We start from the raw sequence: 14,489 nt of genomic DNA, 5'->3' as shown, positions 1-14,489 counted from the left end.
GTATTCCTGATTTTCCCGGAACATGTTCATACTTCCTCCTTTCATCAATCAACTGAAGTATTTCTTCTGTTACCCATGGTTTCTTCGTAGCTACCTTCTTTTGTACCTATGTTTTCCTTCCCAACTTCTGTGATGGCCCCTTTTAGAGATGTCCATTCCTCTTCAACTGTACTGCCTACTGCGCTATTCCTTATTGCTGTATCTATAGCGTTAGAGAACTTCAAACGTATCTCGTCATTCCTTAGTACTTCCGTATCACACTTCTTTGCGTATTGATTCTTGAACTTCAGCCTACTCTTCATCACTACTATATTGTGATCTGAGTCTCTATCTGCTCGTGGGTACGCCTTACAATCCAGTATCTGATTTCGGAATCTCTGTCTGACCATGATGTAATCTAATTGAAATCTTCCCGTATCTCCCGGCCTTTTCCAAGTATACCTCCTCCTCTTGTGATTCTTGAACAGGGTATTCGCTATTACTAGCTGAAACTTGTTACAGAACTCAATTAGTCTTTCTCCTCTTTCAATCCTTGTCCCAAGCCCATATTCTCCTGTAACCTTTTCTTCTACTCCTTCCCCTACAACTGCATTCCAGTCGCCCATGACCATTAGATTTTAGTCCCCCTTTGCATACTGCATTACCCTTTCAATATCCTCGTACACTTTCTTTATCTGTTCATCTTCAGCTTGCGGCGTCGGCATGTATACCTGAACTATCGTTGTCGGTGTTGGTCTGCTGTCGATTCTGATTAGAACAACCCGGTCACTGAACTGTTCACAGTAACACACCCTCTGCCCTATCTTCCTATTCATAACGAATCCTACACCTGTTATACCATTTTCTGCTGCTGTTGATATTACCCGATACTCATCTGACCAGAAATCCTTGTCTTCCTTCCACTTCACTTCACTGACCCCTACTATATCTAGTGTTAGTTACCACTTAATTGTTGAACATGTGCAGTTCATTTTCTGTTTGGCTGTCAAGAATTTTTACTGGTAATTTGCACAGTCCAGTTTTTTCTATGTTTTTTGTATATTAATAAGTATTTAGTGCCTTTGTATTTACAACATTATATCTACTACATTCACGCACTCGCCACTCATTTACTATTTAAATTGAAAGTTCACAGTATTTTTTACTCCATACTTGCTTCCAGATTCAGGAAAAATCAGGTAATAGGCTTTGGAATGAAGTATTCAGCCACCTCAAAGGTATATTCGTACATGTGGAATAACTTAGATGTTTTAGCAGTAATTTCTTTGGATATTTCATGGGGCTTGATCAATATGTCTCCTAATTGTATTTCAGTTAGTTTTTCATTATGTGTTCTTTACAAAAGGCGTGTGAAATCTTATGGGACTTAACTGCTAAGGTCATCAGTCCCTAAGCTTACACACTACTTAACATAACTATCTCAAGGACAAACACGCACACCCATGCCCGAGGGAGGACTCGGAACCTTCGCCGGGACCAGCCGCACAGTCCATGACTGCAGCGCTTTAGACCGCTCAGCTAATCCTGCGCGGCTGTTCTTTACAGATTTTCCTTTGCTTCTCCATACTTTGACTTACTGTTTATTTTCTGTTAATAGGATATTAATTTTGGAATGAAATTTAACATTCTCTGCTATACTATTAGGCTCTTTTAGTCCTTTCATAATTTCATTACGTGTAATTTCTGTAATTCCATGTCTAAGGTTATTTAAAATATTTCCAATATCAGGTACATATTTTCCCCAACTGCTACGTTTATCATGGGAAAATGTCCGACAAAATTTCCCTATCTCCATCATATAATATTCCATGAGATTACTTGCTGTTATATATTTTAGTTCTACTCCTTCAACCAGCATGCTAGTTTTCTGTATCTTGGAACCAAATTGTGGGTCATTATCAAATAAATAGCTTTACATTTGCTTATTTTTGCAAAATAAGCTTATAAACACAGCTTTACCAGTAGCTTTTCTCAAAGAGTATAGTCGAATGAATCTAGAAAACACATCAACTGCTGTTAGAATATAACAAAAACCTCATGATATTCTTGGTAATGGGCCAAACTGGACAAATTGTATGGCCTATTTCTCTTTATAGTGATCACTAGTTTCATGAAAATTCTGACTGTCAAATTGACTGTAGTTGTAGGACAACCTGTAGTTTTATGTTCTGTGCTCAACCTCCACAAGTCCTTAATCAGAAGGTATTTGAATGAATCCTGTAATCATTATAAAGATGAATGCAACAACATACTGCACTAAAAACACTATAATAATTCAGTTTTCAATGAGGTGTCTCCACTTGAAATCATGTTAAGCCCTTATTAGATATTTTTAATGATCTAAATAAACTGAAAGTTTTCGTGCAACAAATTATTGTGGAAATACTGTATTGCCATTTCGCAAGGAAACTACTTATGCAAGTTTCTTGTTGGACTCTAATACTGCCAGTAATGCAATGTAGCTGTTGTTTTAACTTTATGTTTGTGAACGAGACTAGAAGACACTAAGTAATTATTGGTTTTACTTCTTATTATCAGGTGGTATACAGGTGAAAAACAGACATGCCACTTGATCTGCAAGAGAGGGATGTCATTCGGAGAAGGATACCACAGCTCTATGCTGCTTTCGCAGGTTAGTAAAATCAAATTGCCTGACAGCAACCTATTTTACATAGATGTATCAGTTACAAACATATGTTCACCAGTGGTGTGATGTTACAGTGAATGATGTAATCCTCCTGCAACTATAACGAGAATCTGGAAGAGCCTGTTTTACTTAGGACTCTAATCGTAATGTGTGAGGACAAGCTGATGAATAAAAGTAGAATATTTTGCTATTGTACAGTGATCAATTAAGCCAAACAGCAAACCTCTGATTTTTTTGAGCGCAGCAGTGCTTTCCTGGGCATGATGAAATTGATTAAAGGTGCTCATGTTTCCTCAGAGTTTAGAACCAGTTCGTCCAGTCAGGCATTTTACATGAAATCCAAACGATAGTTCGACTTGACATTTTTCACGCACACAACGTATTGTCCAAGTCGAAAGTCACAGTAATTTCTAGAAAAATAGGAACATATGGGAAGTGAACCCCAAACCTTTAGATTCCTAATCATACATTTCACGAAAGTAACTGTAAACTCAGATAAGTAAGATAATAGCAACACTTCCTTTCAGACGTCTTAAACTAAATCAGCAACTTCCTTGCTGAACATAATTGCTGATTTTTGGAAAAAAATTAAATATAAAACGATTTTCTCATTTTTTCGATTTTTGTTCACGTAAATTTGCGGTACGACGTTGCGTTGCACTTTTCTTCTTACACAGCAAGATCTCATGCACAAAACAATAGTTCTTAGTTATCACTTTTGGACGTGTTGTAGACGAGATGTTGGTAAGTATTGATAACTAAAAATTCTTAATGATTCGCAATCATGTAATGTAGACTCAATATAATGACTCAAAATCTGTCAACATGAATGATAGGACATAGGACGTTGAAAACTGGTTAAATATCAAAAGTCTACCTTTCTGACTTTAGAGCGGAAAGCCTGCGAAAATTGTGAGAGAAGTTACAACACTAGTCAACGATGGTAATAGGCCTGGCAGCATAACTTCGCATAGGTCAGAGACGAGTTAATACTAAAAGCAGTAACTATTGTCTTTGTATTTGTGGTTGAATCTGGTATAAGACTTATGGCAGTGGTAGTGGTAGTGGTAGTTGCAGTAGCAGTAGCAGAATTATAATTAATAGTAGTACAAGTAAAGCGCGTCTATGTTAAAATGTAATAGCAGACTGTTTAAATTTTGAAGCACAAATAATTCAAAAAGGAGTTTTGATTGTGATGGTCCATTATTTTGACAAGGTGATTGACTACTAAGGAATGAATATGTAAATAAATGAAGAAAGCTGCAGTAAACAGTGGGTATGACAGCAGCAGCTTCGCACTATCTATGTTTTCTTACTGACTTTCTTCTTAACAGTTAGTCAGGAGTAAATTTAATGCATGAGGAAACGCCATTACTGCAGAGGATTTCAGAGTTTTTGGGCCTTGCGGTCTACTTTGATTTCATATAAATCCATTGTGCCCTCTCTATTTTTCTTTACGATCTTCACAAGCTGTTATTAACTCCCTCCATGCGTCTCTTGTGTACAAAATTTTTAACTGGAAATCAAATAAGACAAAGAATAACTTAATCATACAGTCGTTGCACTCATTGCTATACCACTCATAGTCAGAGACCACAATTTGGAAAAAAATTATTTATGCCACTATTCTGAGCTCATTAAATTTACAATATCATCGAATGAGCATAGGGAACGGATTTAGAGCAGTAATTTTTTATCCAAAACACATTTTAAAAAAGCTACACGGTTATCATAACTTTGGATAGAATTAAACTTTGTTCTGTAATCAGCTTCTGTTCAAACTGTTACATTATTGTGTGATTCTTGAGTTTCTCCCGGCGTATTTGATAATCAAAATATCCACGGGTATACTGCCGGTCTACAGCGCCCAACGGGCCCGTTGGACACTGTAGACCGGCAGTACACCCGTGGATATTTTGTTACATTATTGTTTAACTGTATTTTGCTGTACGAATTACTGAAAAAGAATTTTATAACTGCTTCTCGCTACCAACCTAACAGTCGAACAGATAGAAGTAACAAAGGCTAAAACATTTTGTGTCCACAATGTTTTCTGTGGCTGTGGACAGCGAACGAAGAAATCAGTGGATTAAGGAAATGATATGCGTAGTATGCAACCATAAATATATATTATTTTAACACTGTCTGAAGAAACAGACATTGGTGACGATCTTGCAGCGACACTAAATTTATGAAATTTTTTTACAACTGCAGAATCTTTCTGACATTAGCTGCATTACGTAAGAAGATATTACCTACCTGTGACACATGAAAATTTGTATCGAACCGGGACTCAAACTCAGATGTCCAGCTTGCTGCGAGCAGCCGTCTTAAACACTTATGGTATCTGAGCACGATTACGTGACCGGCCCCAACTTTCGTGTCTCATACTGACCCCATTGCAAACAACTTTACTTGGATTCCAGCCACAGGGTTTCAAGGAGGCAAACGTGTTCAACGATGGTATTACGATAATCATTTTGACCCCCGAGGCTAATGATGCTTATTGTAACAATGTCAGATGAAGCAGACGTTGGTGACGAACCTCATACATAATGTAGCCAATGTCAGAAAGATTCCTCAATCGTGAATAATTTTAATGAATTAAGTACAGCTGCAAGATCGTCGCCAATGTTTGTTTCTTCGGGCATGGTTAAAATAAATATTACAAGTCTCGTCAGCCCCGGTGTAGCACAAATTTTCATGTGTCATCGATAGGTAAAACCTTCATACATAAAGCCGCTGGTGTCAGGATAAATATATCTGTTTTCCTAGAATGTTATTTACAGTTTGGAAGAATAATAACAATAGCATAAAACATTTTATTTGACATCTCTTGTGCGTCACTGCAGGGCTGTAACTGAACATTGTATATTCTATCTTCAAATATATCCTACATATAAATGTAACACGTAAATGCCAAAATCTGCCAGTGCAAGGACTGGAAAGCAGTTTTTTATTTATTTATTTGTAAAATCACGCTGTCATACGGAGTTAATACAGCGAGCATGATAGGTCAATGGTTGGAACCGACCGTAAAATAAGAAAGACCTCTATGGTCGCTCCTGTCAGCCACCGCGCTAAGTGTCAACTTATTTTGCCCGAATAATACACAGCCAGTTATAGGAGGATCTACAGCAGGAGTACTCAACTTCTTTACCAACTGCTCACTTTTGTAACTCTGGTAGTAGTAAAATTTTCTAAAACCCAGCAGCTCCTCGTTATGGTGATTTATAAATTAGGGAAGTAACTTTACAAAATTTATGAAGCAGGGATACTGGCTAACTTGCCAAATACTTTATGTCAAAATTTTATGAAAACTTAATGAAAATATTTTTAAAACCCCTACCGTCTAGCGCCCACATTGAAAGCTGGAACCTCCACTAGCCGGCAGTAGGGAGAAGGTTGACTACCGCTGATCTACAGTTTAACGTGGAATTCGAACAGAGGAGTAGCGTTGGCAACTGTCAAGATGTTCTGATTTACACGTTTTGTCCTTTCTGCAAACCTTTTGCAGTTAATTACCGGATGGCTATATTACAGCCTCTTCCTGTATCCGCTCTTCTCTAACGATCGCCGAAGGAGGTGGCTCACTATTTAAAGAAACGGACTAGCATTGAAGAGGTGTAGGGTTCAAATCCCAGACTGGCTATCCGGATTTGGGTTTTAGAGATTTCATGAAACAGACTGAGGCAAATGCCCAAACGATTCCTTTGAATAAGACACATCCGATATGTTTCCCCTTCTTTGTGACATCCATGTTTGTGTCTCTAAAGACCTCGACACCCTCCCTTCTCTTAGAGTTGGTCAAATGACAGATACCTTAACTTTCTGCATGTCCCTAGATTTATGAAATTATGCAATTTTATGTGACTTTCTTTGGCAGTAACTTACGCCTGTTAATTTTTTGCCCACTCCTGCACTCAACAATTCTCTACATGTAAGAAAGTAATTGAATAAAAATTATTACTATAGATTTCAGAATCTCTTGGTTACTTCATATTTGGTGAAAAATTGCACGGCCTTAGTCATCTAACAGTCACATGAACAGATTGCGGACCGATGGATCTGGCAAATATTCTAAACTTCTGCGGAGCATCTTACAGAGTGATAAACTTAGAGAACTGCTTACACGTTACAGTTAAATTATAAGACACAAAATCACCCTAAGTATAGGAAAATTCTTTATTCATACTGATGTTGTTCCACATAGTACTAGCGTATACTCACTATCTGTTCACAACGTCCTGAACAATGTCTCCCTAGTTCTGAATTGCGGAAGTCGATCGACTTCGGCGCTGCCAATGGTGGCGATCCAACAATAGAGTGCAGGTGTGAATGTAGCACATTCGAAGACATCGTTGTTCCTTGCAATGCAAAAAAAGTACTGACATACGTAAAGTCAGCACGGCACTCTGTGAGGAAAACACAGCTTGCCCCCCACCCCCAACGCTCCTTTACCCGACCATCACCGAGGTGTTTGCGGCTGTTTTGTAGGTACCATGGGACTTCCGACCAAGGAGTTGTTTGTGCATTATTGGTTTTCCAAGCAGGGCGTCCCCCACTGCAGCAGCAGCAGATGCGTTTCACCGTCAGTCAGGGAGTGCCTTCGCCGACAGCCTTCGTTTCTGTGTATAGGCTACCATTACTGACCATCGGGCCTGATTCACTTATTACCTCAGTAAAATTGGCCCGAAAAAACGCCCCTCTAGCCAATAAATAAGCACAAGCTGGAAATAATTATAATCGACGTTAGATGTCCCAAAAAAGAATTAAATGAGTTTGCGACAATATCTGGCTTCTGCTAAACTCTGGAGGGCCGAAAAACCACGAAATTTTTGCACTTCTTTCAGTTTTTTGCTTGTAACTCGAAAACGATACACCTTACAGAAAATTCTAAAAATTCTAAAATGAAAGCGCATAAAATTCAGCTTAAAATTTAACTTAAAAGTTAAAATCGGTCCAGCTGTTCACCATAATCGATCAAAAAAATCGCAGTTCTTACCAACTTAGCGAAAAGTCAGTACATTCCTGTTCCAACGCCTTTAACTAAAAAACGGCTACTGAAATTGTCCAGCATGATAGTTGTGAAGCATCAAATTTTGCGTAAAAAGAGCTCCTAAATTTTAAAATTCACTCACCAATTTGCAAAGATAGAAATAAAAACGTGGAAGTATTCGTAGAGCTAACTTCCTGCTAAGACTTTTTGTGACGTCAAATTACTCTAAGTCAATTTACTTTTGAACTCCAATTGTGGTGTCACCGCCAGACACCACACTTGCTAGGTGGTAGCCTTTAAATCGGTCGTGGTCCGTTAGTAAACGTCGGGCCCGCGTGTCGCCACAATCAATGATTGCAGGCCGAGTGCCGCCACACGGCAGGTCTAGTCTAGAGAGACTCCCTAGCACTCGCCCCAGTTGTACAGCCGACTTTGCTAGCGATGGTTCACTGACTACATACGCTCTCATTTGCAGAGACGACAGTTTAGCATAGCCTTCAGCTACGTCATTTGCTACGACCTAGCAAGGCGCCATATATGTCTTCTGAACAGATAAATTGTGACTCATGTACTGTCAAGAGCAACGTTCATTATTAATGAATTAAAGTTAAGTATCAGACTAGCTACGTCCGCTTTCTGAATTCTAATTCCTTGTCATGTTCCAGACCTCACGTCAGTATAGTCCTTCCCTCCTCACGCCAGCCTGCGTGAGCTAAACGCGTGCATTTCGGTCTCTCGTAACAAGGTGTTGGCTCTTCTGCCAACACTACACCAATCATCCCATTCGTCATACTCAACTTTAAGGGCAGTTTAGTTTCGGATATATCCACCCAGATAGTTAGCTCTGTTTACTAATTTAATTATTCAAGTAGGTAATTTATCTTGTTTTTGTGTTAATTAGTTGTGTTTATGATAATCGATCAAGGAGTACTGAAGTGAGTGGTGAACCAGTCATTGTCAGTCCTGAAACTATTTTCCCTCGAATCCTTTTGCATGTGAAATCATCACAACAGCTTGAGTCATACTTTCCCTTTGCGTTAGCTCCGCATGTATTAACTCGTTTGGATGACGATGGAATAATGCACAAGACAAGAAAATCAGATCTCTTTAAACTGTACAATACAGTGAATGTTAAAACCACAAGAAACACAGAATTCGTTCTTGACAGCGCGTTCCTCTTACACCGAGTTGTGTGGAATTCGGATGAACTGTTTTCCTCTATCCTTGAACAAAAAGCACAACACACTTTGGGTCCTACTGCACCATAGTGTTTGATGGATAACCTTAGGAGGGAGTTGAGAAAAGCATAAAATCTGTTGAATGTGCTTGAAGTGCCCGCGTTATGTCATTGGCTTCTGTTTTATTTGATGAGACAATGTAATCAACTGTGTCAGATGATCGTTTCTTACTAAACCAATTTAATAAGAAAAGTCAAATGTCAATGTTGACAGAAAAATTACATGGTGAAGGGCATCAGGTCAAGCAGGCCACGGAGTACCGCATAGCCCTTGATTGTTGGCACAGCAATAGAAAAGTCGAAACAAGGAGACAACGTTTTCATTGTCGGAGAAGATTCTGACTGACCACATAGTTGATAATTAGATTAGATTAGTTTAGTACTCGTTCCATAGATCATGAATACGACACTTCGTAATGATGTGGAACGTGTCAGGTTTATAAAAGGTGTCTATACAAGATATTACATTACACAAAATATTACATGACACTTAATATTTTTAATTTTTTTTGTGGGAGTTGGGGAAATTACTCACTTACTATTTGCAAAAATTCATCTAATGAGTAGAAGGAGTTGCCATTAAGAAATTCTTTTAATTTCCTTTTATGTGCTATATGGCTATCTGTCAGACTTTTGATGCTATTAGGTAAGTGACCAAAGACATTTGTGGCAGCATAATTTACCCCCTTCTGAGCCAAAGTTAGATTTAACCTTGAGTAGTGAAGATCATCCTTTCTCCTAGTGTTTCAGCCATGTACACTGCTATTACTTTTGAATTCGTTCGGATTGTTAATAACAAGTATGTTGTGAGGCTACAATGAAGAACTCTAGCTCTTTAAATAAGTGTCTGCAGGATGATCTTGGATGAGCTCCAGCAATTATTCTGATTACACGCTTTTGTGCAATGAACACTCCAGAATATGATGCCATACGAGAGCAGAGAATGAAAATAGGCGTGGTAAACTAATTTACTGAGATGTATATCGCCAAAATTTGCAATGACCCTAATAGCAAAAGTTGCTGAACTCAAACGTTACAGCAGATCCTCAGCGTGTTTTTTCCAGTTCAACCCCTCATCAATACATACACCTAGAAATTTTGAATATTCTACCTTAGCTACCGATTTCTGATCGAAGTCTATATTTATTAATTGTGTCATTCCATTTAGTATGCGGAACTGTATATACTGTGTTTTGCCAAATTTTAATGAGGGTCCATTTGCAGAGAACCACTTAATGATCTTCTGAAAAACATCGTTTACAATTTCACCAGTTAATTCATTTCTGTTGGGTGTGATAGCTATACTTGTATCATCGGCAAAAAGTACCAGCTTTGCATAATAGTGAGCGGGAACAACCCGCCATCAATATCTTCCTTATGAAACTTGGAACAGGCAACCAAGACACATTCATTTACATCCCCAACGGATCTAAGCTCTCTGAAGAAGCCAAAACAAAAGCCACGTTTTATTTCCTGACGAGATCGGTGGCTGTGACACCACATCTACATTTTTTCGGCTGGGTAAAATCAATTCACAAACGCATTTCAACAGAACGCGTACCTCCAAGGTCGCTGATGGAGTGGAGTTCCACAAGCTGCGATATGGTCGCAAATAAAACAGTGACCCGAATATAGAATAAATTTCCTTTACTTCACGATCACAAATGTTTTTGTCATTAGACTACCGGTTTCGGTTTATAATGACTATCTTCAGATCTGTTTTATAAAAACATGTCCTAATGTACAGCAGCCATAGTGGCATCGTCAAATGTTAAACAAAGCCTGCAGTACATTAGGAGAGGTTTTTATAAAACGGCTTTGGAGATGGTCATTATAGACTGAAACCGGTAGACTGGTGACAAAAAAAAAAAAAAAATTGTGACCATAAACGTAAAGTAAAGGAAATTATGGAGTGAAGTTCATTGTGCGTTACTGTACAGGTGGCAGCTCCATACATTTGAATAAAATTTGTCTGCTGATGTTCCAGAGAGCTTTATCGAAAACTAATAATTTTAGTTTGGCATTTTTGCCTCCAATCGGAGCCGCCGCTCGGCAGCACTCCCTCAGTGTCTACTTGTATGTTCAGATCTAGAGGATCAAACATCTGGATCTGAATTGGGGCTGGTAGACCACAGAAAAGCGGTCTGATCCCCATTGCAACCACACAACCACCAAGGCCCCAGGAAATGCTCAACAATATCCTGCAAGCGCAAGAGGGAATGCCAAGCGGCTAGTTCCTACAGGAAAGCCTGTATAAAGTGCTTGGCTGCATGCAGCGATTCCAATGAGCTTCCATGCTTTAATATGATAAAAGAAGAGGACGTCTTCTTGATTGGACGCAAATCGACGATGAGATTGATATAACCGAGGACGAAATTGATTTAGATCGTATCCTAGAAGAAGATGAAGAATTGGACGACGACATTTCCTCTGTGGGACCACCTTCCCGTAACGCAGAAAAACATAAAAAAATAATAAATTGGAAATGCCGGCCGGAGTGGCCGAGCGGCTCTAGGCGCTACAGCCTGGACCGCTACGGTCGCAGGTTCGAATCCTGCCTCGGGCATGGATGTTTGTGATGTCCTTAGGTTAGTTAGGTTTAAGTAGTTCTAAGTTCTAGAGGACTGATGACCTCAGAAGTCCCATAGTGCTCAGAGCCATTGGAAATTGGAAATGAATGTAAATACGGAACAACAATTTCTTAAGGAATATTTGTGAAAAAATTGTCATCAATTTTACATGGTAGTTGAAGTATTTTTCCATTAATAAAACCTTTTATTTGATATGATTTTCTTCATTTTAACCCGTTTGTCACCTTGGACTGGGATGCTAATTAATTAATGTTAACACATACAGGTAACGGCCTTGATCGGCAGGTACCTAACTAAATTGTCCTTAAATCTCAATATTTGGAGGAATTTGGATGATTTGGCGTTCAAAATTAATCTGACGACAGAAAACAGTCTTAACAGGAATTTAGCGCTACGAGGACTTTCACGTTTTTTATTTGTGGCTTTGCAAAGGAATAAGTGAATCTTAAAATTTAGGAGCTCTTTTTACGCAGAATTTGATGTTCTGCTACTTTTATGCATGGCACTTTCCATTTGGAGTAGTTGTTTTTGAATTACAGGTGTTCGGACATGAACATAACGGACATGCCTGCCAAGTTGGCAAAATGGCTGAATCGATTTTAACTTTTAAGTCTGTCATTCAACGCGGAATTTTATGTCCTTTCATTTTGGTGTTTTTCAGAATTCTCTGTATGATTTATCGTTTTAGAATTATAAGCTAAAAGCTGAAAAATTACAAAAAAATTATGATTTTTCGGACCTCCAAAGTTTAGCTCAATCCAAGAATCGTTGCAGACTCATTTAACTTTTGTCTCAGATGCCTAACGTCGATTAAAATTATTTCTAACTTGTGCATATTTATTGGCCACCAAAAATCTAATTTGCCTACACTATACTTAAGTTCATTGACCACCTCGTCACATGACGCGATAGCAATGCTTTCAGCGCATGAAGTCAAATCTATAAGCGTCCTTCACGTTAATGTTTATGAGATAAAGCACCGATTTGATTGGTACCCCTTTCCCGAAACGCTTTGCCAACAAATAATGGCTCAAAACACGTGTTTTTGAGATAACATTAATTTTATATTCACCCCATTTTCAGATGTTTACGTTTATTTAAGCGTCGTGAACATTGTGTCTTTATTTACGACGTTTTACAATAGCTGTCTTAAAACCACCCGTTAAAAAAATTTGCAGCGATTCTCTCTCCCACGAATTTCTTTCCGGGGTCATATTGAAATAAAACTCGGGCTAGACCAGGCCCACGGGCCGCCGGTTGTCTTAGCCGTTTCGTAAGCCTGAGCTACACTGTCGGTAATGAAAATAATTACAACAACGAAAGGGAAGCTGTATCTTCTCAAGAATGGTCATCCCTACCGGGTGCACAGAATATACGAATTGGTGCGTGAATTCCGAACAGAGTAAGTGCAGAGGCCGTTGAAGAGAGGCGACGAAGCTGGTGTAGAGATTAAGACATAAAAGCATACCTGCTCGAAAAGAGTCCACGAAAAAAAAAAAGACAGCGACTATTTTACAAATTTTGAAAGACGAGCTTCAAGATTTAAAAAAATAAAGTTTTAGATTTCGTCACAAATATGCCATATTAGGCTAGCTCTAAGACTGCATTGCGTAAAACAAGAAGGGAAGCTGTTGGGACGTCCCAGAACCCAGCTACTAGTTCGCAGATTCAGCTAAGCGAAGACATTTTGAAATTAACTGAAAGTCATACTTCTTTGAAAATTGACGATAGGTCTTTTTCTGAAAGGAAGACTCCTAGTGTTTCAAGAAAATTCTGTGTGAAAAAGGAACTGATCTTGTGGACAAGACATTTGACGGTTCTTCGAAACAGGTCAAACAACTGTACAGTACATACGTTGACGTCGCAAGCACGTAAGAAGAGACGAAGGTGTTTCCGGTTTCATTTGCTTTGCTTTCAGATGAAAATGAAAAATATGTGAAAGGCTTGTTTCTGGACTGAAAAAATAAGATCAGTGTGTGATCACCGAAAACTGCAGTGCTAGACTTGCAAATGGCTAAAAGTAAAGCTATGAAAACAGTGATCCCTGTAATATCCTTCTTCGGTCACAGTTTTCACTTCAACCAATATCTGTGCAAGAAAATACAAGATCTGGTACTAAAGGAGGAATACGGGGATAGAGAAGTCCGATTATTCTGCCGCACGTGTGCTTCAGTGGCACGCTTTCCACTAAACAGCGCTGATGAAGCGTAGGAAATGCTCAGTGGAGATAACGTCATCAGATTCGCATGCTATGTCGTCACTCAATGAATGGAACACCCTATTACACTAGTTGAAATGTGGAATGTTTTTAATCCATGGCTGAGAACCAAACATGCTGTCGAAAGTTGTCAATGGAAACTAAACTTCTCAATAAATCAAAACCATCCGAAAATAGACTTCATATAAATAAGCTGAAGGAGAAAGCAATAAATGATATATCTGAAATCAAAAAGATTCCATTGGGCTATTTCTTCAAAAAAGAAGGAAAAGATCCACAGATCTTGACAAAAAGTTAAAGGACAGCAACCTGTCGGATCCCTGATACGAAACATCAGTGACGTATGACGTTCCAAAGACGGACAAACAAGCTATTAATCAGGTGGTCACAATGTTTTGGCCCTTAAGTGTACGTGTCGTTGCCGCTAGCGTCTTCCTTATCATCCAAACTACTATGGAAATCAGGACGAAGAAGACATGAAATCAAAATCAGGGAGCCACTACCGTCTCCAGTTCCCCACTGCTATATAGGGACCGTATGTAGACCAAACATGACGATAATTTATTAGTTCCCTATGTCATATGCCGAACAATCACTATGTTTATATGCAACAAAACTTTTTGAAGACTAAAACAGAATATCGTAAACCGATTTTCTTTGACAGCTTGTTAATATCTGACTCGATTTTCCTAGACCAGTCAAGTCCTACCCATCGCCGTAACCGAGGTAGTTAAGGCACACTTGAGCCGCTGCTTTCGACTGGCAGGTCAGGCGGTGCGAATCTCGGTGGTGGAAAA

Source organism: Schistocerca cancellata, chromosome 3 (genome assembly GCF_023864275.1).
Source record: "Schistocerca cancellata isolate TAMUIC-IGC-003103 chromosome 3, iqSchCanc2.1, whole genome shotgun sequence".
NCBI classification, from domain to species: Eukaryota; Metazoa; Arthropoda; class Insecta; order Orthoptera; family Acrididae; genus Schistocerca; species Schistocerca cancellata.
Note: the sequence above shows the minus strand (reverse complement) of the source record.